This window comes from Budorcas taxicolor, chromosome 3 (assembly GCF_023091745.1).
Source record: "Budorcas taxicolor isolate Tak-1 chromosome 3, Takin1.1, whole genome shotgun sequence".
Taxonomy (NCBI): domain Eukaryota; kingdom Metazoa; phylum Chordata; class Mammalia; order Artiodactyla; family Bovidae; genus Budorcas; species Budorcas taxicolor.
The window spans coordinates 84,696,135-84,719,516 of record NC_068912.1 but is presented as its reverse complement, the minus strand read 5'-3'; positions in this window follow the sequence as shown (position 1 = coordinate 84,719,516).

Genomic DNA, 23,382 nt, shown 5'->3' with positions numbered 1-23,382 from the left:
TTATCTGTGGCCTCTGGAAGGGACACTTCTTGCAAAGAGAGTTATTAGTTTTTTATTTAGAATGTACTGTATGGGTGATTTGTGGGTGTAACAAGCCTGAATAATTTAAAGTAGCCTTTATTTGCTGAGAACTGCAGTTTTGGTGTGTTTTTTTTAAGTAGATTTTAAATCTTTAAACTTCCTGAGATTAAGAGAGATCGGCCACGGGATTTATTTGTAGCAGGAATTTCTTTTTCTTATGCTTGTGTCTTTCCCAGCACCCATTCTTCTCTCCTGCCTCCATCTAGAATCATGTAATGTCAGCGATAAAGGAGATAGTAGATGGCCATCTTTTAGAGCGGTAGGTTTCAGACTTCTTTTATGGCCAAATCCTTTATGCAAAGAAAAATTTTAGCCCCTCTAGCAATAAAACAGGGAAAACCAGAGCTGCTCTGGCAGGGCTTGGGAGTAGGAATCATCCTTCTCAGCTGACCAGTCCATCTTCATGCCAAGACTCACAGAACTCCTGGAAACACACCTTGAAAACCAAGACCACTCATTTCACAGTAAGAGAACAGAGGCCAGATGGTAGGGAATGACTTATCCAAGGTCACTCAGCAAGGACAAGGCAGAATCAGAATTAAAACAATGTCTCCCATTTCCTGGTAGCTCAGATGGTAAAGAATCTGCCTGCAATGCAGGGGATCCAGGTTCCACCCCTGGGTGGGAAAGATCCCCTGGAGAAGCAAATGGCAGTCCACCCCAGTATCCTTGCCTAGAGAATCCCATGGACAGACCATGGGGTCGCAAAGAGTCAGACACAACTGAGCAACTAACACCTGCTTGCTTGCCCCTGACCCAGCTTATGTGCATCCCATCAGACCCAGCTGCCTCCTGCACTAGGCTTTGCTGTTTACACATAGATCTGTCAACCATCTTTCAAATTCCCGTCTCTTGGTGAGAGTGATAAGAAGCTTCTCAGCACAGGAGCACAGCACAGGAGCACAGCACAGAATCACACTCATGCATGTCAGCAGCAGCCGTAACGGTGGTCCCAGGCCACATCCTCCTGATGTGTGCACTCAGCAGCCGTCCTCTGCCTCCAGCAAGGCTTGGTGGCTCATCATTTCTAAGCAGGGCACGTTTTTCTGCAGTCCTCTTTCCAAAGAGCACATAGTGACAGCAGCCGGGAATGCAGAGTCAGCAGAGGGGAGCCGCTTTGCCTGCAAAGGCCCCATAGCGACCCAACACCCTTTGCCCCTTTTCCTTATACCTGGAAACCCGACCTTTTTCCTGGTGTCTGGGGCACCCTGTGCCAGCCAACACCCACCAAAGACCTCATCTCAGCCCCATACCCAACACAGATTCCGTATGAACAAGGGCAATTTTTGTTTGCCTTTCTGCTTTTTATTTCTAAGGAGAAAAGCAGCTTGCTACATAACAGGTCTTTTGTTCTGCTAGGGACCTTGGTGAGTATAGGTGTGAATTTAGCAGGTAAAGGCTTCAGGGAGTTTAGCTTCACTGCATGAAGGAAGGGACAAGTTCATTTTGTTTGCTAGAGATGCAGGAGAGGACAGGAGAGAGACAGAGTAGGCCTGGCGGGCTGGAAGAAGCTGGAATCTGGTCCACCTGGCAAGAAGCTGGAGTCCAGTCTACCACATGGACTAGAGGGATTTTAAAAGCAAAAATCTCTAACGTGAAATTTCAAGTTATCTGTGCTGCTGCAGTCAAAATCCCTCCCCTTCTTCTGCTTTCGGGAAGCCTTCTCTAAACTCAAATGCCTTGTTGTAAGTGGCTTTCCTGGAGGAAATCAGGAGAATGAACTGAGTTCATATCTCAGTTGGTGAGGCAGAGAAACAGACATGTGAGTGGAACAGTGAGAAAATCCCTAAAGGCAGTGATTGAATTAAAACTGGAACTCAAACCCAGAGCTGATCACAAAAACAGAAGGCTCTGGGCCATGCTTCATCATCTTGGGGAGAATTTACTACTTACACACTCCATGAAATGGGCTTCTGAGTCTGTCTTGTTTTCGTTTTAATTCCTGGGAAGATACCATCTGATGTTCAATTTATATGTCAGGCAGCCAGCACATCTAACACTGTAGAAACACAGATTTTGCCTGTGCTGTCAGGGCACCTGGTAAGTTAAGATACAGTAACAGTTGTTAATTCAAGCCGGTAACATTTGCTGACTCCAGCTGAGAGTAACTTTCTTTCTCTCTGCTTGGTGTATTTGTCCTTGCCTGGGTTTAAATACTACCAGAAATCCTTTAGTCCCACCTCCACAAGCTCTCGCAGAGCCACGTGAGATTAGTGCAGTCATGAGGCTGAGGGAGAATGATTGCTTCATTCCAAAGCAAAAAGCATAAAAGAGAAAAAAAAGAAAAAAGGCATAAAAGAGGTTCACAGAGTATTTAGCCTTTGCTCTTACTAGTGATGGAGAACAATAAGACAAGCATTCTCACTCTTCAAAAACGGTCGTCTGAGGTGCTGAAAAGTCCTAGAGACAGGCACAGATCACGGCTGAGTGTGAATAAGTTAGATCGGATCTGAAGGGTAAGGGAGAATTTGAGGATACCCAGGAATTTGGGGAAACAGAGAAAGGACCTTGGTGTTCATTTCCAATGTCCTTCAAGTTGGGAGAGAAAAGTCTCCTATGGGGAGAAAACCTCAGGATAGAGGTGGAGAGAGGCTAAGCAAATGGCTGGGATGAGGGTCAGGGAGGGACATTTTCTCTGGGAAGATCAAAGGAATGAGCATGTTTAACCAAGCAGGTAGGTTCTCAAAGTGTGGCTAGTTTGGAGCATCCCCAACTTTAATCCTTTGTATCACAAGGTTTCTCCAATAGGAATCCAGTTTCCCTTCCCACTAAACCACATCCCTGACTTGCCATGAGCAGCCCGGGGCCAAGACTAGAGTACTAGCTTAGACCCCAGAGGTTTGGATTTCAGCCTCAACTCTGGCCTTCTTGGATTTTAAGTCAGCTACCCAAGCATCAGCTGGGGCATTATTAAATCATGAGGTGTCAAGTGCTTTCTATTTCAAGGAGCAGAACACTTTCTTCAAATAAAATCTTATTCAGTAGCTCAATATACAAGAGAGATCAAAGCAGAGTTGTCTAGAAGAGAGTGAAGGTGACTGTGGCCCTCCCTAAGGGGTCCTCAAACACACAGTGCTGTGGACATACACTTCACCTAGCAGGTCATGTGGAAGGTGCCCCTGGACTGTGCAGTGGAGCAGTACTAACTTTAAAGCTCCACAGAACACAGTTCAGGCAATCACAGGACAACCTAATCCCCTTCCAGTTCCCACAAACTATGGGGATACACTTTCTCCAAAACAGATCAGTCACAGGGCTAACCCCAGTTCTTTGTCTTTGTCCCAACTCAGCCTGCTTGTACCCCAGGAGACCGGAGGCTGGGGAATTAGAGATGATAAAGGAGGAGAAAGGACCAAAGTGGAGAGGAAAAAAAAAAACAGTGCCCACTTAAGCATAGGTGTATATGAAAAGTGAAAGTGAAATCGCTCAGCTATGTCCGACTCTTTGTGACCCACTGGACAGTAGCCTGCCAGGCTCCTCTGTCCATGGAATTCTCCAGGCAAGAATCCTGGAGTGGGTTGCCATTCTCTTCTCCAGGGGATCTTCCTGACCCAGGAACCGAACCTGGGTTTCCCACATTGCGAGCGGATTCTTTACCTTCTGAACCACAAGACCTCCATCTAACTGTCAGTTCAGTTCAGTCGCTCAGTCGTGTCCAACTCTTCGCGACCCCATGAATCGCACCACACTAGGCCTCCCTGTCCATCACCAACTCCCGGAGTTCACTCAGACTCATGTCCATCAAGTCAGTGATGCTATCCAGCCATCACATCCTCTGTCGTCCCCTTCTCCTCCTGCCCTCAATCCCTCCCAGCATCAGAGTCTTTTCCAATGAGTCAACTCTTCGCATGAGGTGGCCAAAGTACTGGAGTTTCAGCTTTAGCATCATTCCTTCCAAAGAAATCCCAGGGCTGATCTCCTTCAGAATGGACTGGTTGGATCTCCTTGCAGTCCAAGGGACTCTCAAGAGTCTCCTCCAACACCACACTTCAAAAGCATCAATTATTCAGCGCTCAGCTTTCTTCACAGTCCAACTCTCACATCCATACATGACCACTGGAAAAACCATAGCCTTGACAAGACGGACCTTAGTCGGCACAGTAATGTCTCTGCTTTTGAATATGCTATCTAGGTTGGTCATAACTTTTCTTCCAAGGAGTAAGCGTCTTTTAATTTCATGGCTGCAGTCACCATCTGCAGTGATTTTGGAGCCCCAAAAAGTAAAGTCTGACACTGTTTCCACTGTTTCCCCATCTATTTCCCATGAAGTGATGGGACCGGATGCCATGATCTTCTTTTTCTGAATGTTGAGCTTTAAGCCAACTTTTTCACTCTTCTCTTTCACTTTCATCAAGAGGCTGTAAAGCACACTGAAGAAGGAAGTTGCTGTTATGAATAGAGTGCATCTTGAACCAGAGTCTCAGCCAGTTCTGTCACTTCCTAGCTGTGCAACCTCTGACAACTTATCTGTGAGATGGTAGAGAAATGAATGCCTGCCATACAAGTCTGTTTTGAGGAACAGAAGAGAAATATGTGTTAAAATACATGTAAATTATGACATGTATATAATTTAAGATATTATTGTTGCCTTATTAGTTTAACCCCTTTGTGGGCTTCTCTTGCCTGCAATGCAGGAGCCACAGGAGACTTGGGTTCAGTCTGTAGGTCAGGCAGGTTTCCTGGAGGAGGGCATAGCAACCCACTCCAATATTCTTGCCTGGGAAATCCCACGGTCAGAGGAGCCTGGTGAGCTGCCGTCCATGGGGTCGCGAAGAGTCAGATACGACTGAGAGACTTCACTTTCACTTCTCACTTGCATGCATTGGAGAAGGAAATGGCAACCCATTCCAGTATTCTTGCCTGGGAAATCCCACGGTCAGAGGAGCCTAGCAGGCTACTGTCCATGGGGCTGCAAAAAGTTGGCCACAACTGAAGCGACTTCGTGCACCCAGCACCTTTTTAGCTGTGCTGGAGATTTTAGCCCAATCCTTTATACCACTGAATCTCTAACTGTGATTCAGTTGATGTTTTAGGAATTCTGCAAATAATGGAATCACGTTTCAATTTTGTAATAAATTTGAATATTTTTAAACTGTGATTCAGTGTTAGAAAAGAAAATTACAAGATGCCCGGAGAACATTCATGGGCTTGAGATTGGTAGAACGAGGAAGACTTACTGAATAAAGTTATGTTTGGGAGTTAAAGGATGCGGAAGTGTGGGCAGGCCAAGGGAACAACATGAATGGAGATCCTACAACAGGAAAAAAGCATGGGGTAATTAATGAAGTGAAAGGGGGAATTCCCTGGTGCTCCGGTGTTAAGGACTTTGTACTTCCACTTCTGCGGGCGTGGGTTTGATCCCTGGTGGGGGAACTAAGATCCCGCAAGCCATGCAAAATGGCCAATAAATAAATAAATATAATTTAAAAGACAGAACTGGAAGAAAGAAGGCCAGTGTGGCTGGTGGGAAAGGACAATGGTGAGAGTCGTGAGTTGAGGCTAGTGAGGGGAGGTAAGCAAGGGCCAGACCAAGCTTGTATGAGCAAGCTAAATCTTACATAGAGTTCATAAAAAAGCTTATAATTTTTCCATTTATCTTTGGCTGTGCTGGGTCTTCACTGCTGCACAGGCTTCTCCCTAGTTAGAGTGGCTCCCCTCGAGTTGCAGTGCACAGGCTTCTCACTGTTGCAGAGCACAGGCCCTGGGGCGAGCAGGCTCCAGTAGTTCGGCTCCCAGGCTCTAGAGCACAGGCTCCACAGTTGCGGCACGTGGGCTTAACTGCTCTGCGGCATGTGAGATCTTCCCAGACCAGGAATCAAACCTGTATCTCCTGCATTGGCAGGCAGATTCTTTACCGCTAAGCCACCAGGGAAGGCAGGATTCAGAAAATTTTGCTCATTTTTTTTTATCTCATTACCAGATGTATTTTCATTTGGACACTCATCAGGATAAGAAATAAAAATATCAAGATACTGAAGCACACTGGCCAGCCTGACTAAGAACGGTCAGAGAGCAGGGATTATAGCTGAATAATGCAGAACCTCAGGACATGACAAGGACCCAGCACACCAGGAAGCGGCTGAAACCCTAGTTACATGAATGAATGACTGAAAGAATAAACAAATGACCTTCAGTTTAACCATTCATTTATCAACAATTCTGCTCAAAGAACTGGAAACTAATTCATTAGATCCTCAGCTGGGGCTTAGACCTTCACCCACTAAGAACTACCCACCCCATCCCATTCTCCACAGCAGAAACTAGATTCCTAGACTTTAGTTTTTGTGTTAACTTCATGCAAACACCCATAAAATCTTCCTAAATCATAGGCTTTTTAAAAGCACGTCGTCTAAAGCCTTCAGCCTCCCCTCTCAGATCCCATACCTGAATCTCTTTTCTCTCCCTACCTACAGATCTCTGTTCTCTTCTAACAGCTCCTCCTGCTGTGGGCATCTTTTTGCCCCTCAAACGACTGTAAATGTGAAAATGATTCTTCTGAAAGCCAAAACCTATCTCCCTGAAGCATTCATTCATGATTTTATTTCTTCTGCTCTTTGAGAGCAGATTATACAGATTAAAGCTACCTCCTTTTTCAAATAAGAGCCTCTCATAAATGTCTTTCCTCCATCTGTTCCATAGAAATCATGTTTCTGTTTTAGATCAGAAAAGCAAAGTTCTGTGCCCAGTAAAGATTCTAACCTAACAGGGTTGTGGGCACAAAACACAGCACTTGTAGGTGGTGTCCCCATGTCCTTGTTACGTGCTTTGGCTCTTCATATGGGGAGTTCAGGAAGATAAACATCAGGGCCTTTGGCAACTAGGGCTAAGGTTTGAGCTCAATTTGAAGTCTCCCGTGAAATATGTTGGTGGCTTGAACTCTGACACTTGTGAGTATTAGCTCACACAGTAAAACTATCATGACTAATTCAGCCCAACTGGAGGAAGTTATTGGCGGGATGCAGGGTAGCTGGGGTGACTTAAGATATTGCTTTTTGAGAAAGGAAACTTGCATGAATGAAGACTGAATGATTTGTTAACCCCCAGAGAAGGTGTTACATATAGGTCAAACCTGAGTTCATTGCTAGGGCAGCTGTGCTAAAGGGCTCTGGCTATAAATTCACCTTATTTCAGCATTTATAACAATGGGTTTAAGAACTTCGAAAAGTGTCCAGAATAATTTAATAAAGCTTATTTTTGTTATATGAGTCTACTTGAAATAAGGCCATGATCTTTATCTTTTTTTTTTATGACTAACCACTACACAGAACAATTCCTTACCTTTATTGTCAGAAGTAAGATCCTGTTCATTCTCTCAAGTGGACATTCATGGAGCAAGGGAAGGAATTCCATGACCCCTGGAAGGTTTTGGTCAGCAGTGTAGCACACCATGGCAGTAATCTCTGGGCCACCATTTGGCTTACTGAATCCTTTTGACTTTAATTGAAACCCAGATGTAATCTTTTATAGCTCAATGATTTTTTTCTCCCAGGCACTCTGATGAAATATAAACAGTTCCCTAGTATCCAGTGAAAATAGTTTCTATTCCTCTTTCCTGTTTCTAATTAATTTTTGAGCAATTAGATTGAACCTTGATCTGTAGCAGTCACTATAAAATTGTACCACTGCAGAGAGTCTTAATAATCATAGGCATCACCACAAAAGTAAGATGTTCTGGAGGAAAAAAAAAGAGGAAAAATATTTTGAGGGCCTTAATTCATTCAATTAAAAATATAATAATATTTTAACCTAAAAGAATATCTATTGCCTGAACTAACGAGGTCTTTCAGCACCCTGGTGAATGAGACAGATACAGAAAGATAATGGGAAAATGCTGAGTTTAAGTGACTAGCTGGTGGCTGACACGATGGAAAACTATGGCAGAACTCAGCAGGGGACCCCTCCTGCTAACCATCATAGACCAGAGCCAATAGTCACAATCTAAATTAAACACCCCTAAGCCCAAGAGAGTCGCAGAGATGTCACGATCATACTGGAAAAATTACAACCGAGGCTTGCCTCAAAATTCCAAACGTGCATCAGAGGAAAAGCATACTGTTCCCCCACCACACTCTGATTTCCTCCCTTGGAAAAATGACGGCAGTGCCATTTCTAATTCAGTGTTATGCTGGGAAGGTTGCAAATTAATTACAATTATGCCTTCTTTGTGCCAAGTGATAATTTACTGCAATTAATTATCAAAAGATCTACTGCTGTCAATTATGATACTTGCTCTTGAGGGGGGAGGAGCTATTTGTGAGCCTCTGAAATCTGTAAGCAAGTTATGTTTTGCCCTTTTTCTTTTCCATTTCCAATTAAGCTATTATAATTTGTTTTCATTATGCCAAACACAATGGAAAAACTAACAGTGTTACTCTAACCTTTTTCTTAATCTAAACATTATCTAGACTTTCATTGAGTCAACATGCCTATTGTTACACCTGCAAGTCGTACATGGAGGGAGGCATACTTCAGAATTAATGAGCGCAGCTGCGGTCTCTCTTACATTCAGCACTTGTAAAATAGACCTCTTTAAAGTGCCATTATCACAATATTGATAGAGTTATTTATAGCATTGCAAACGCTCCCAGTCATAACAGAGGACTTGTTATCCACAGCGAGTTCATGCTGCTGTCATCCCCTGGCCTCGATCCAGAGCTGGGGAGCAAGCACCAGGTGGACCATCTTTCAAAAATGAGCTCTAAAAGACGTCCAAAAAACTTGTCCTTAAAGTGAATCTGATCACCAACAGTGGTTCCAGTGACAGAGTGACTACCTGTAGGAAACATAGTAAGTGGGCCAGAGCCCCCACACGTAAGATATGGCACCTATAACCCAACCCAGCACAGTTCTGCAGGGAAATGGGAAGCCTGAGGTACAAGGCTTGCACCATTTCTTCATAAATCAAAGAGGTGCCCGTGCAGGAGGGCAATGTCGGAAGAAACTCTCCATTTCCACACCCTTGCTTGCGCTCCTCCATTCCACAGTGGATGATCACCCTTTCTTCTTTTCTGTGAACGAACCTCCTTATTTGCATCTTCTCCCCATAAAATTTAAGTGCTTTGTGGATTAAGCATACACCTTATTTGTGTCCTGATTAGCCCAGTGGGAAAGTACTATACTCTGTAATTAGCACCCTGTAAATTTATTTGAGGCTCCTTTGTCAGGCACCGAACCCTGTGTCAAGCACAGTATAGGCCCTGTAAAGCAGTACAGGTCCTAGATAAGTCATCATTTCTTCTCTTAAGAATGTCGTAGTCTGGGACAAGGGTCCTTTACCTTTCTTTGAAGTTATAAGATCCTTCATTAATCTGCGGAAGTAAACACTTCAGGATCTGTCTGTAGAGAAAGCAAGATGTCACTCAAATAGGGCCAGGGCTCTTATAACAGAGGCTGCCTCAGAAGCCACCTGTCAGCACAAGGTAGAAGACGCTGAACTCGTATATCCAGACCTTTTTACAAGAGTTGAAGATCCCCTCCAGATGTCCTTGGATGCGTGTGGAGGGACTGAGGCAGTGGACCGGCAGTGACTTACAAGGCCTCTGTAAAGTAAGTGACTGTCTGCCAGGGGCCCTCTGAGAAAGTGACAAGCTTCTCTGCAACAGATGGCCTGATTCCCTATCACCTTCCAGGGTGCCCGTGTGGGTGAGAAATCTCTAGGTCATGCACCTAATTGTAGGGAGTCACAGCTTTATAAAGCCCATTCAGGGACCACCCCTACTCTCACTCCCTGCCTCACTCCATCCTGTGAGTAGTGGCAATGAATTACAAGAATTATATGCTGGTTGGGCAAGGGCATGCTTTGCCTGGGAAAAAGACTATCAGCCTTCCTCCCGGAAGCACATTCTCCCTAAACAGGTTGGCCTGGCTTGCTCAAATAGTGAGGGCCAGGCAATTATCCCATATTTTTGTAAGTTTATGTTTGGACAAGTAGATTTTATTTCTTTTTCCTATCTGTATTCTGATTGAATCCACCTCCCCCACCCCACCCACACGCTAGACTCTCTCCTTGCTGGCGGTGAAGATGAGCACGTGTTGATCAAATCTGCCAAGCGAATAGGTCAGCCCCTCTGCCAGCCTCCACCACAGAGCCCTGGGATGACAGAAACCCAGCTGAGAGGGAGAGATAAGCCTTAATGCATAATCTTCCCCACCCATCCACATCTGAGTTTGCAAATAGACATTCAGAAGTGACCCTGGCTCCCAGGGTTTCGCCGTGCTCTGTTCTCGCCAGCCAAACCCTGCCCTGAGCTCCATTCACAGACACCCATCTTTCACATGCATGGGCACGCTAAAGGGAGACGGGTCACATGGCCATTCCATGGGAGTAGCCTGTCACTCATCTTGGGGCACAAGACCAAGCTATCACATAGCTCGCAGAGACCTTTCCCTCTGAATCCCATCACCTGCATTTATTGCTCCTAAAGGGAATTTTTCCCTTTGTACCAGGTAGGTGGAGATGGCTGCTTCGTGCAGCCTGGGTACACTATGTTCACAAAGAGCTTCTCTGAGAGGCAGCCCCTGTCACAGGAAGAGCCTGGCGAGGTGGGGACCCCAAGATACTAATCCTAGCTCCACTGTATTAGAGTCACTTTTCTCTTCTAGTCTTCACTTCTTTGTCAGCAAAAGGAAGGACTCGGCCTAAATGAGAGGTTGCAACCTCAACCACCCTCTAGGACCAAGAAGGCCACATAGATGTCAGTAGCTGCCAACAGGTGATGTTCAGAGCCATGGTGAGCAGAGAAAGCCTGCTCCCCCATAAAGGCATTTTTTTTCTTTTCTAAAATTGTTACATGCACTTGAACAGCAAAATATGTCTGCATTCGAAATTCGTCCTATGACTGCAAGTTGTGAGCGTGGGCTGTTGCTCACAGCCAAACCAAAATGATACTATTGGTATTTCAGAACTTGTTTTATTTAGTGGATCTCAGAAGTATTTAAGATATTTTAAATAGAATCAGTGAAATTAAATAGATTTCAAATATGAAATTTTAGGGACTTCCCTGGTGATCCAGTGGTTAAGACTTCGCCTTCAATGCAGGAGGTGGAGGTTCAATCCATGATCAGGCAGCCAAGATCCCACATGCTTTGAGGCCAAAAAACCAAAACATAAAACAGAAGCAATATTGTAACAAATTCAACAAAGACTTTTAAAATGGTCCACATTGAAAAAAAAAACTTTAAAAATTAAGAAATTTTAGCTGAATCTTCCTTGGCCATTACTGGTTCTGTTGCTGTCTTTAACATTAGTACCTTCTGCCTGGGGCAGCTTAGAGCAACTGTGGGTGATGCAGTCAGTCCAGGTGGGCTCCAAAGTCCCCTGCAGGGTCTAGCCCCTAAACGCAGCCTTTAGGACCACTGCTACTCTGGGCAGCTCTTCTGCTCTGTCCACGAGCTCCTAACTGCAGCACTCCTTCTCTCTCCCCCATCTGCCAGGAGAAATGACCCTGCCTGCAGCCCACCCTTTCTCTTCTCATGTAGGACAGGCAGTAGGCAGAGGGGCAGAGTTCCACGCAAACCTAGCTATTCTGAGGAAAAACTGTTGGTGATGTCACTCACGTTCTCCCCGTCCCCTGTGGAGCCACTGTGCCCATGTGGAGGAAAGAAGGCACGCGCCCTTGCTCCATGCTCCTCTGGCTGCACCTGTGCTTACCTCTGTCACTACACTTTTCTGCTGTATTACTTTTTTATATCATTCACATGTCTCTTTCTCCCACTAAATCTGTAAGGTCCTTGAAGGTATTTTTGTGTCGCCGGTTTCTAGCATAGTGTCTGACATATAGCAGATTCCATATATTTTTTATATTATTCCTTACTTCTTATTTATTGCAAGGATGTTGAATTTATATAAACAAAATAAAGAAGATAGGGCATTCTGGGCTTGGGGGAGCATAAGCATAATAAACATAATCTATCATTATTTGTATTTCTTCAGAATGTCTGCCTTTTCCACTCCATGGCACTGCCGGTGCCTAGGGCAACCCCTGACATGGTATGTGCTGAATTAATATTGTCTAAATGAATGAATGAATGAAGGGAGAAAAGCCATTTTGCACAATTTCTATTTCCATCAGCCTTCCTGGGAAAATTGCTTTTCTTCCTTGCTTTCTTGAAGTCACATACCAGACTCTCCCCTCTTAAGCCACGTGTTGATAATTTATATCTTTGCATTGGTTGAGGGTCTTGAAATCTTGAAAGGAAACCCTATACAGAGCTCATGTTCATACACGATAAACCAGACTGACAGTTAAATCAGAAAGGCTGTTTCATAATTTAATTAAACTCCCTTAAATGTAGACATTAGTCAAGGACAACTTTATGGATTGAGTCTAATTGCATATATTTTCTTATACTTTTACTGAAGCCTATTTCTCAAGTCACTTGAAAGGCTACTCCCATTTTTGAAAGAGGATACGACAAAGTGAGGTTTTAATTCATTACCTTTTAGACATACTGTCGTTCCCTGGCTAGCACCAATCCGTTACAGAATGTGATGGTGTAATTACTTATAGGACTCCCAATCCACCTTTTTACAAGTCTTAGTTACTAGAAAATTCTGAAGATCTGTCTGACTTTCATTGATTTAATCAGTCAGTCAGTCATTCGACAAACATTTATTAAATCTCAGTTATGTGCTAGAAATACAGAGATGAATGATGCTCAAAACTGCTCTCCAAGAACACCCAGTTTGATAGAGGAGGTTGGTAAATAAATAGTTAATTTACTGTAATATGCACAGTGGACTAAGTGATCTGTATAAGGCACCAGGTACCCCAGAGAAGGATGGGGTGACTCAGGAGGGAGAGGTCAGGGAAGGCTTCACAGAGTTATGTGTGAGTTGGGTTTCATTAAATTTATATAATAAAGAGAGTAGCAGTGCTTTAGACAAATCAAGTGGGGTAAGGACATTCCAGGCAATGTCACCACTAGAGCAGATACATCCACAAGAGGAAGTAAGGAGCAACTAAAGCGCTGAATGCCTGAGGTGGACGAGCAGCAGGTCACCCTAGAGAAGGAGCTGAGGGTCAGGATGAAAAGTGTTTCTGAAGACTGGGGGCATGATCAGCTTGACATTGTGGAAGATGGCCCTAAACAGTTACATAGAAAATAAACCACAGAACAGTAGGTTTCATGCTCCTAGCTGAAGTCACCCTGTCCAGCACCTTCTTCCCCAGCTTTCTATGGACCAGCAGTGAGAATCCATTCCTTGCCTTTTCCGGGAGGTTACCTATAGCCCTTGGTTCCCGGTCCCTTTCTCCATCTTCAAGGCCAGCAGCGTTGCTTGTGTCTGATTGTACCTTCATCCTCATATCTTCTCTGACTCTCCTCTTCAGCCTCCCACGTCCACTTTTACAGGCTTTATTGGATCTACCTGGATAATCTAGGATCATCTCCCCATCTAAAAGTCAGCTGATTACCAACCTTAAATCCCGCTTGCCGTGTCAGGTGACCTATTCACAAGTTTCAAGGACTGTGATATGGGCATCTTCGAGGGGCCATTATTTTGCCATTACAAGGAGAAAGCAGACAGAATGAGACAGGCTTGCAACATTTGTGAGGAGGAAAGCACCTAGTGTGATGGAAGGAGCCCTTTCCACTGTGGCTTTGACGTCAGAGACCTATGTTACATCAACAACTCATCCACATGCTCACCCATGAATTAGAACAATTCAATTGATATTTCTGAGTCTCAGTACCTTCATCTATCAAGTGAGGATAACCATAACTACCTCCCAGGAAAACTGAGGGAATCAAACGTTCTTTAAAATTAAGGAAGCAGTGCTTAGCCAAGAGTAAGTACTCAGAAAATGAGGAGGAAGAGTAAAAAATTGGTTCCAGCTAAACTATAAAGAGCTAGCAGAGGAGTAAAAAGAAGACAGGGCTGGACAAGTAAGCAGAATCCATACCATAAAGAGCCTAGAATGCCAGAGTTTGCCTATGAAATGCTATCAAAGACGCTGGCTAGAACAATGAATGGCCAGAATATGCACCAAGCAAACAAGAGTGTCAGAGGAATTAGAATGAGTAGCTTTGGCATGAAGAGTCCCTCAGGACACATAGGCTAGGCTCCTGCACAGCTAGATATCATATTTTAAGCCAATAAGCAGAAAAGAAATCCCCCATTCTGCTGCTGCCCATGGTGAACAGCATGTTGCCCTCTAAGTGCTCAGTTCATGTTCACACATAATTTTAAGTCTGCTTTAACCTCAGATTCATAGATTTCCAATTTACCCAACATCTGGAACTCCAAGGACACTGGAAAAGCCACTCTGGGAGCCTGCCATTTAGACAGTGGTGCCTCAATAAACATTTGTTGATCAAAAACTGCTAACATAGGAGAAAGGATATTTGGAAGCCAAAACCAGGCCTTTTGAAGTGGAACAGAATTTGAAAAGTTTGAACTGTGACATATTGAAAAACATTTTGCAAGTGAACTCTTGAGGAAAATTATCATCTAAGGTCAGCAAAAACATCCAAGGGAGAAAAAAGAGAATCTAGAATATTTGTGCATGTGAAGGGAACATTTTAGACTTCTTTTCCTTTTTGTCCAAATCATATGCATACACACACACACAACCTGGGGCAATGCCTAATTGCAATCATCAAGCAGTAACTTTGAACATTCAGGAAGATTCTTCTAAGTTCCTATGACTATTATACCACCAGCTATCCCTAACTAATATTTGTTAATTAGCAATAAGAATTTGTTTTGTAAAATTTTTCTGCAATTGACGATATACTTCGTATGGCTTTTCTAGTTGATCAGCTAGTCAGGTAGTTCTACATAAATTGCTTTATTTATGATAATAAAAATAATATTTTTGAATGGCTGTTTTCCTCTTGATTATAGGCTAACAAATGAACACTGTGCTTACCGCGCTGATCTCTGTCAATAATATGAATCATTTTAGGGCATGTGTAGTGAGTTCCAAATGCGTCAACCTTACTTCCTGGTTTAGAACACTTGTCAGAGCATTCATCGTAGACCAATGTCACCATATCTCCAGAAGTGTCCTTTTAAAATATAGATTTGTTCAGGGGCACTAGTGGTAAAAAACAAAACAAACAAACAAATAAAATCTGCCAGTGTAGGAGACACAAGAGAAGTGGGTTTGATCCCTGGGTTGGGAAGATCGATCCCCTGGAGGCAATCCAATCCAGTATTCTTGCCTAGAGAATCCCTTGGACAGAGTCTGGCAGGCTATAGTCCATGGCGTGACGAAGAGTCGGACATGACTGAAGTGACTTAGCATGCAGCGTGCACGCAAGGCAAGTGAAGCAGAACTAATATTTGCAGAACTCCTCTCTAAGCTTTTTCATGGACATTAGCTCACTTAGTCCCCACAGCAACCCTGTGGTGAGCAATTATGAGTCCCATTTTATAGATGAGAGGGTGAACCTCAGAGTTTAATATCTTGCCAAAGGTCTTTCCACCAGTAAGTGGCAAAACTAGAATTTAGACCCAGTTTTCTCAGCCAGCTTTACTTTCAGCTGCCAAGGCAACTGGAAAGTTGCAGCAAAAGTCACTGGTGAACCAGGACAGATGCTGAAACCTATAGGAAGAGGGCTGAAAAAGAGTCACCCTCACTCTTTGACTTATGTTAAAGAAAACCTCACTTTACTAGGAATTACTAATCTGTCCCTAAGAAGAAACCAAGAAAGAGTTCAGTCAATAAATCATCGCTGGATGGCAGTTGAAAGCAAGGCAGGTAATAATAGCTATAGTCATAATAATATTTATTACTACCTACATTCGTTTATACCTACTATATGCCAGGCGTTCTTCTAACACCTTAGAGATACAAACTCTTTTAATCTTACAACATTTCTGTGAGGTTGGTGCCACTGTCATTCCGTTTTATTGATAAGGAAGTAGAAGCACAACAAGACCACAAGGTAAGTGACAGATAAGAATCAACCCAGGCAAGTCTGGTTTCAGCACCCACAGTCTTATCCTCTAAACTTCACTGCCTCCATAAAGGAGATTCCGAGTTATATAATATCAATGAACACAGAATCACACTGATACAAGAGGGTTTTTAGCCACAGAAGTAATGATGGATGCATGTTTATAAACTTTGTAATTTATAAAAGCAATTTATTCATTATCATTCATTCACTATTATCTCAATTGATTCTCTTAAAAAAGAGACTGAAAGTATATTTTTTATCCACACTGTACTGATTCTTTCATTCATTCAACAAATTTATATAAAGTGAACACTTGTCTTGAACAAGCTTTGGCGATAGAGAAGTACTCAAAAAGAATCTCATCTTTGCCTTTATAGAGTTTACAATACAGTAGACAGGATATTCTTTAGTAAATAATCATGTGAGTATGTAATTACAAATGGTGCTAAGAACTTTGCATGAAAAGTATTGGAGATTATGAGAGCATATAATAGAAGATGACCTAGGTACTCAAAGACTCGCTGATAGATCTAGGCTGGAAGACATCCCTGAGGAAATTAATTTGAGCTAAATTCTAAGAACAATGGAGAATTAATTTAAATTTTACCCTGTGAGTAAAGACTTCCTCCCTATTCAAAATAGCAAGCACTTTTCATATACCTTACTGCTCTCTAATCTTCCCTATCAATTATCATCTTCTAACAAACAATTTACTTACTTATTATGTTTCTTTTCGGTCTGAGTACCACCTCATCCCCAACAAGAATATGAGTTCTGTGGGGATGGTGAATCAGTTTCATTCCCTCAAGTCTTTGGCAAATGTGGGACCTCAATAAATGTAACAAAGGAACTACTGAGAGGGGCTTGGGATGTCATAATCAACAATAAAGGGGGAACATTTCTCAGTAGATACATCCCTCTCTCAAAGGGCCAGGGGCAGGAGGGTGTATCGATTTTTTTTTTTTTTTTGGCCATACCATACGGCAAGTGGAAATCTTAGTTTCCTGACCAGGGATTGAACCCGTGACCCCAGCAGTGGAAGCGCAGAGTCTTAATCACTGGACTGTGAGGGAAGTCTCCATATCGATTTTGAAGGAACTCAGGAAGGCCATCAGGCATGTTGAGCAAGGAAGAGAGTAGCAGAAAATGAGATGGAAAGGGAAGATTAGACCATGTTGTGAGAAAAAGGAAATTCAGAGTGAATGATTCCCCCTCACCAAAGAAAAGGAGCCATATGTGTATTTCAAGTAAGCTCTAGCCTACTTGGTCACCTCTTAGAATTCTCTCAGAGGAGTAGGGAACTACATGCTCTTCACACAATAATGACCAAGCTTAAGCAGTTGGCATGAACAATGACAAAGAATGCTCAGATTGGGAAAATAATTACTAGATGGTTAAAATATGGTCATTTAACATGCCTGAGGCAAAAAAGCTTGATGGATGTGGTTGATTTATGAGCAGCTGGATATTAATGCACGGGATGTCAAAGTGTGTGAATTTTGTAGAGTTTCCTAATTCTGCTTTGTTAGAACATAATATTAAAAAAGTGGTATCCTAGATCATTACTGTCTCAGCTAGAGATAATTGATATTGTGGCAGATAGCCAGCATTGTTGAAGGAAAGAGAATGTTTCAGGAGGCCAGCAACACCAGACATTCTAGGACCCATGGATAGATTTCTACTTGCCTGCCCCAAGGCACCATTGACCTCTTACAGGAAGGAATCTCTTAAGGAAGTCTTCCTTAGAACAAGATGGCAGAGGGGGGGACTCCTTTATGTCCTTCCACCTGGCTCAGAAGAGAGAGATTTGTGTCTTTTAATTAAAGTGCATCTTTGTCAAACTGGTTTTCTTACTGTCAAACTAGTGTTCTGACTGGAAGCTTATTTCATACAGCCTCCCAGATTACGCCTAACACGTGGTAGGACTCTTGAAACCCTGTGGCACAGTATTACAGGAGGAGCTTGGGGCTTGATTCTGTCAAACAAATTAAATGTCTGCACTTCATACACTGCTGCTACTGCTGCTAAGTCACTTCAGTCATGTCCAACTCTTGCGACCCCATAGACGGCAGCCCACCAGGCTCCCCTGTCCATGGAATTTTCCAGGTAAGAGTACTGGAGTGGGTTGCCATTTCCTTCTCCAATGCATGAAAGTGAAAAGTGAAAGTGAAGTCACTCAGTCGTGTCTGACTCTTCGCGACCCCATGTACTGCAGCCCACCAGGCTCCTCCGTCCATGGGATTTTCCAGGCAAGAGTACTGGAGTGGGGTGCCATTGCCTTCTCCACTTCATACACTAACAAGGCCAAATTAAACACTCGTCAAAAGGGAGATACCTTTTAATGTGCAATGCCTGCAGCCTCCTTGACACCAGCTAGCTTTCTCAACAAATCCCAGACTGTCTTCACTGGATGCATGAAGATGGCATTTTATTTCCAAGGTAGTCGCTTCTAAGATTTGTCTTCCCTAAAAGGATGATTCTTATTCCAGCTACTCTGAAAGTCTAGTTAGTACAAGAAAAAGTTTAGCCACCACACATAATTTGTTCTCACAAATAAACATTGCCACAGGTGTAAGCTATTTATTTTGCCCAGAAGGTAATTATAGTAAATTAAATGAGACCACCATTCCACTGACCCTTCCTAGACCTTTAAGAATGGCTATTTACAAGTTGAACTATGATAACTTACTCTGTGATTCCATTCTCTGACGTGGTCACTGCCAGTTCTTTGGTTGCTGTAAGCTTGAGATGTCCAGCACCTCGTTTAGGTGAAAATCTAGTCAAAACCTAACATAAGCATGTCTGGCTTGGGTTTTGTCAGGCAGCTATTGACCTGGGAAGCCCTTTAAAGAAGTAGAACCTTGCTCCAAATTATTTTCTCATCTTTCCGAGTCTTTATATTCATTCTGGAATGTTACATGTTGAAAGCTAAAAGAGTCCTTGAAAGAATATTTGGCCAAGTAATTTTCAAAAAAGTCAGCTAAACAGTGGCATTAGGATTAACTGAGGTGCTTATTAAAGATACATTTTTCCAGGTTCCACCCCAGACCTGCTTGAACAAAGGCTGCAGTTGTGGAACCTAGGGATCCAGTTTAGCAATAAGTCCCTCAAGGGATCTGGGTGACTCAGTGGTAAAGAATCCACCTGCCAATGCAGGAAACACAGGAATCTCAGGTTGAATCCCTGGGTCAGGAAAATCCCTTGGAGGAGGAAATGGCAACCTACTCAGTATTCTTGCCTGGAGAATGCCATGGACAGAAGGGCCTGGGGTCAGGGGGACTGCAGTCCATGGGATCACAAAGAGTCGGGTGCGACTCAGCATGCAAGAGATTTTGTTCCTTAACCACTACGTTTGGAAACCAGAGTTATATTCCTCTCCTCACCCCATAATCAGACTACATAACCCTCTTAGCAGATGAAATCTTATGTAGAGCAATAACAAATATTTCCCATGCACACTTAATTATTATTAGGAACAGAGAAAGGCCTCAAGTTATCAACATGATTTCACATTTTCATCCCATTATCTGGGTTGGTTAGGATAGTGCATTATAAAGAAGAGTCTAGCAAGCGGGCTACAGTGGCCAGAGTTTCCAGGTGAGGTTATAGTCAACATCAAGCACCTGCTGCATCTGCTTGGAGTAGGACTTCCACAAGTAGCTGCTCTAATAGGAAATCCAAGACCATCACGGGAGAGGATCAGCTCCAAGATCATCATGGGAGGGGATCAACCAAGGTTGAATGAGGACTCAAATCAAGCACTTTTCATGCATTAAATTATTTAATCTGACAGTGACTCTCCTACACAGACCCTCCTCTTATTAATACCATTTTAACAAGTGAGGAAACTAGAGCACAGAGAGGTTAAGTAACTTGCCAAGGTCACACAGCTAGTGAGTGGCTTCAGAACCAGGCAAGGTGGCTATAGAATCCACATCTTTAAACATTAAACACACTGCTTCTTCAGAAGGCTAATGATAAGGATTATGCTCTAATCAACAGAGAAATGGAACACTCACTCAGTAGGAAAGACAGCCAGAGCTTGGCTGTAGCACAGGTCAACCTACCAGTCATTAAAAAAAATAAATAACTTAAAAGCTTTTGCACAACAAAGGAAACTATAAGCAAGGTGACAAGACAACCCTCAGAATGGGAGAAAATAATACGAAATGAAACAACTGACAAAAAATTAATTTCCAAAATATACAAGCAGCTCATACAACTCAATATCAGAAAATCAAACAACCCAATCAAAAAGTGGGAAAAAGACTAAACAGACATTTCTCCAAAGAAGACATTTGGATGACTAACAAACACATGAAAAGATGCTCAAAATTGCTCATTATTAGAGAAATGCAAATCAAAACTGCAATGAGGTATCACTTCACACCAGTCAGAATGGCCATCATCAAAAAGTCTACAGACAATAAATGCTAGAGAGGGTGTAGAGAAAAGGAAACACTCTTGCACTGTTGGTGGGAATGTAAATTGATATAGCCACTATGGAAGACAGTATGGAGATTCCTTTAAAAACTAGGAATAAAACCATCATATGACCCAGCAATCCCACTCCTAGGCATACACCCTGAGGAAACCAAAATTGAAGAAGACACATGTATCCCATTGTTCACTGCAGCACTATTTCCAATAGCTAGAACATGGAAGCAACCTAGATGTCCATTGACAGATGAATGGATAAAGAAGTTGTGGTACATATACACAATGGAATATTACTCAGCTATAAAAATAGAAATGCACTTGAGTCAGTTCTAATGAGGTGGATGAACCTATAACCTATTATACAGAGTGAAGTAAGTCAGAAGAGAAAGATAAATATCATATTCTAACACATATATGGAATCTAGAAAACTGTTACTGAAGAATTTATTTACAGGGCAGCAGTGGAGAAACAGACATAGAGAACAGACTTATGGACATGGGCAGAGGGGAGGGGAGAGTGAGATGTATGGAAAGAGTAACATGGAAACTTGCATTACCATATGTAAAATAGATACCCAATGGGAATTTGCTGTATGTCTCAGGAAACTCAAACAGGGGCTCTGTATCAACCTAGAGTGGTGGGATGGGGAAGGAGATGGGAAGGAGGTTCAAAAGGGAAGGGATATATGTATACCCATGGCTGATTCATGTTGAGCTTTGACAGAAAACAACAAAATTCTGTAAAGCAATTATCTTTCAGTAAAAAATAATTAATTTTTAAAAGCCAGATGATATAAATTCAATACTAATTTACATGAATTATATTAGAAAGACTATTCTTTGGATTTTGATCATGGAAATCTTGGGGAGAAAAAAAGTTTTCCAAATTCAGTTCAAAGGTGTACAGTGTTAAATAAATATGTTCCTATTGTAAAAAGATAAAAAATAAAAGCTGCATCTTAGTAACCATCAGCGCACTTCAGGCACAATGACTTCTAGACTGTACAGCAGCCAGACTAATTTCAACCAACCTCACCTCCAGGGATGGTGTGGGGGCTCCTGTTGTCTCTGCTCTAGAAGGAACCAGCTTAAGAGAGCAGGGTGTTGGGCATTGCCTCACCTCCCGGGCTGCCATAACACTATGCCTTAGATGGCTTAAACAGCAGAGATGTACTCTTGCAGTTATGGGGAAGTCTGAGATCAGGGTGCCAGCATGGGTGGTCTCTGGTAAGACTTCTCTTTCTGGTTTACAGGCAGTCTCTTTCTCCCTGTGTTCACATGGCCTTTCCTTGGTTACTATGTATGAAGAGAGAGAAGATTCTCTTTACCTCTTTTCAGAAAGTCACCAGTCCTGGGACTTCCCTGGCTAGTGCAATGGTTAAGACTCTGAGAATCTGACCCCTGGTTGGGGAAATAAGATCTTTCATGCTGTGCCTGGTGGCCAAAAATGCATGCATACATATGTACATAAAATAAAAGATCAGCAATCCTATCAGATTAGGACCCTATTCTTATGACCTCATATAACCTTAGTTTCTTCCTAAAAGCTCAATCTCCAAATACAGTCTCATTGAGGGGAAGTGGGGCTAGGGCTGCAACATATGAATTTTGGGGGACACAATTAAGTCCATAGAAATCACTTAGATATTATGGGAGAAGGCAGATCCAATACCAGCAATGACGATACTGATTCTGCCGCTGAGGGTCTCCTGTGTGCCAGACTCTGAGTTAAGTACTTCCTGTATGCTACCTCATTTAATCAGTGCCCTACAAGCTCAGGAGTAATAAACTCATTTTTTTAATGAGAAAACCGAAAAGGTCAGAGATTTGGGGGACTTCAGATTTAACTAGTGGCAGAGCCAAGCTCTGATTCTGCTCAGTCTGACTCTCAATCCCTATGCCAGAAATGACACTCTGGATCTGTGATCTGGATCCCTTGGAAAGTCTAAATCAAGTTATAAACCCTCTCCCTAGGAAAAAAACACACAAACACAAAATTTGCATATAATTTTAGGGGGCCTCCCAGCAATCCAGAGGTTAAAGGAAGTGAAAGGATAGACTAAACAAGGATTTTATTTCTCTGGAGAATCAGAATCTCAAGTGTGTGCTACATGCATGCTCAGTTGTGTTCAACTCTTTGCAACCTCATGGACAGTAGCCCAGCCTTAGGATTCTCCAGGCAAGTATACTGGAGTGGGTTGCCATTTTCTCCCTCAGGGGATCTTCCTGGCCCAGGGATGGAACCTGAGTCTCCTTCATTGACAGGTGGATTCTTTACTGTTGCACCACCTGGTAGCCATATTATAGAGCAAAGGTAACTTTTGCATAAATTTCTAAGCTGAAGCATGTACATCAGAGAAACTTGCATGCTACATGGGTTGCAATGGGCTTGCTGCTGCTGCTGCTGCTAAGTCGCTTCAGTCATGTCTGACTCTGTGCGACCCCACAGACGGCAGCCCATCGGGCTCTGCCGTCCCTGGGATTCTCCAGGCAAGAACACTGGAGTGGGTTGCCATTTCCTTCTCCAATGCATGAAAAGTGAAAAGTGAAAGTGGAGTCGCTCAGTCGTGTCCGACTCTTAGCAACCCCATGGACTGCAGCCTACCTGGCTCCTCCGTCCATGGGATTTTCCAGGCAAGAGTACTGGAGCGGGGTGCCATTGCCTTCTCCTGCAATGGGCTTAGCCCCAGGACAACAAGACCACCATCCCCTGACTGGAAGTAAAAGGCAGCACCAAGCTCCCTCTTTCTCTCTTTTTCTGGGAACGGATCTGATGCAGGGAGAGGGAAATGGCTCTTTAAGATGTACCGAAGAAGCAAGCGAAGGTCACCTGAGAGCAGGAGGCTAGAATTCAGAGGAAGCCAGGGATCAGCAGATAATAGAAACTGAAGCAGATCTGGTATGATAGAGCAGGCAGCTCTCAGCCTAAGGGGCCCCTGTCTGCCTTCTCCA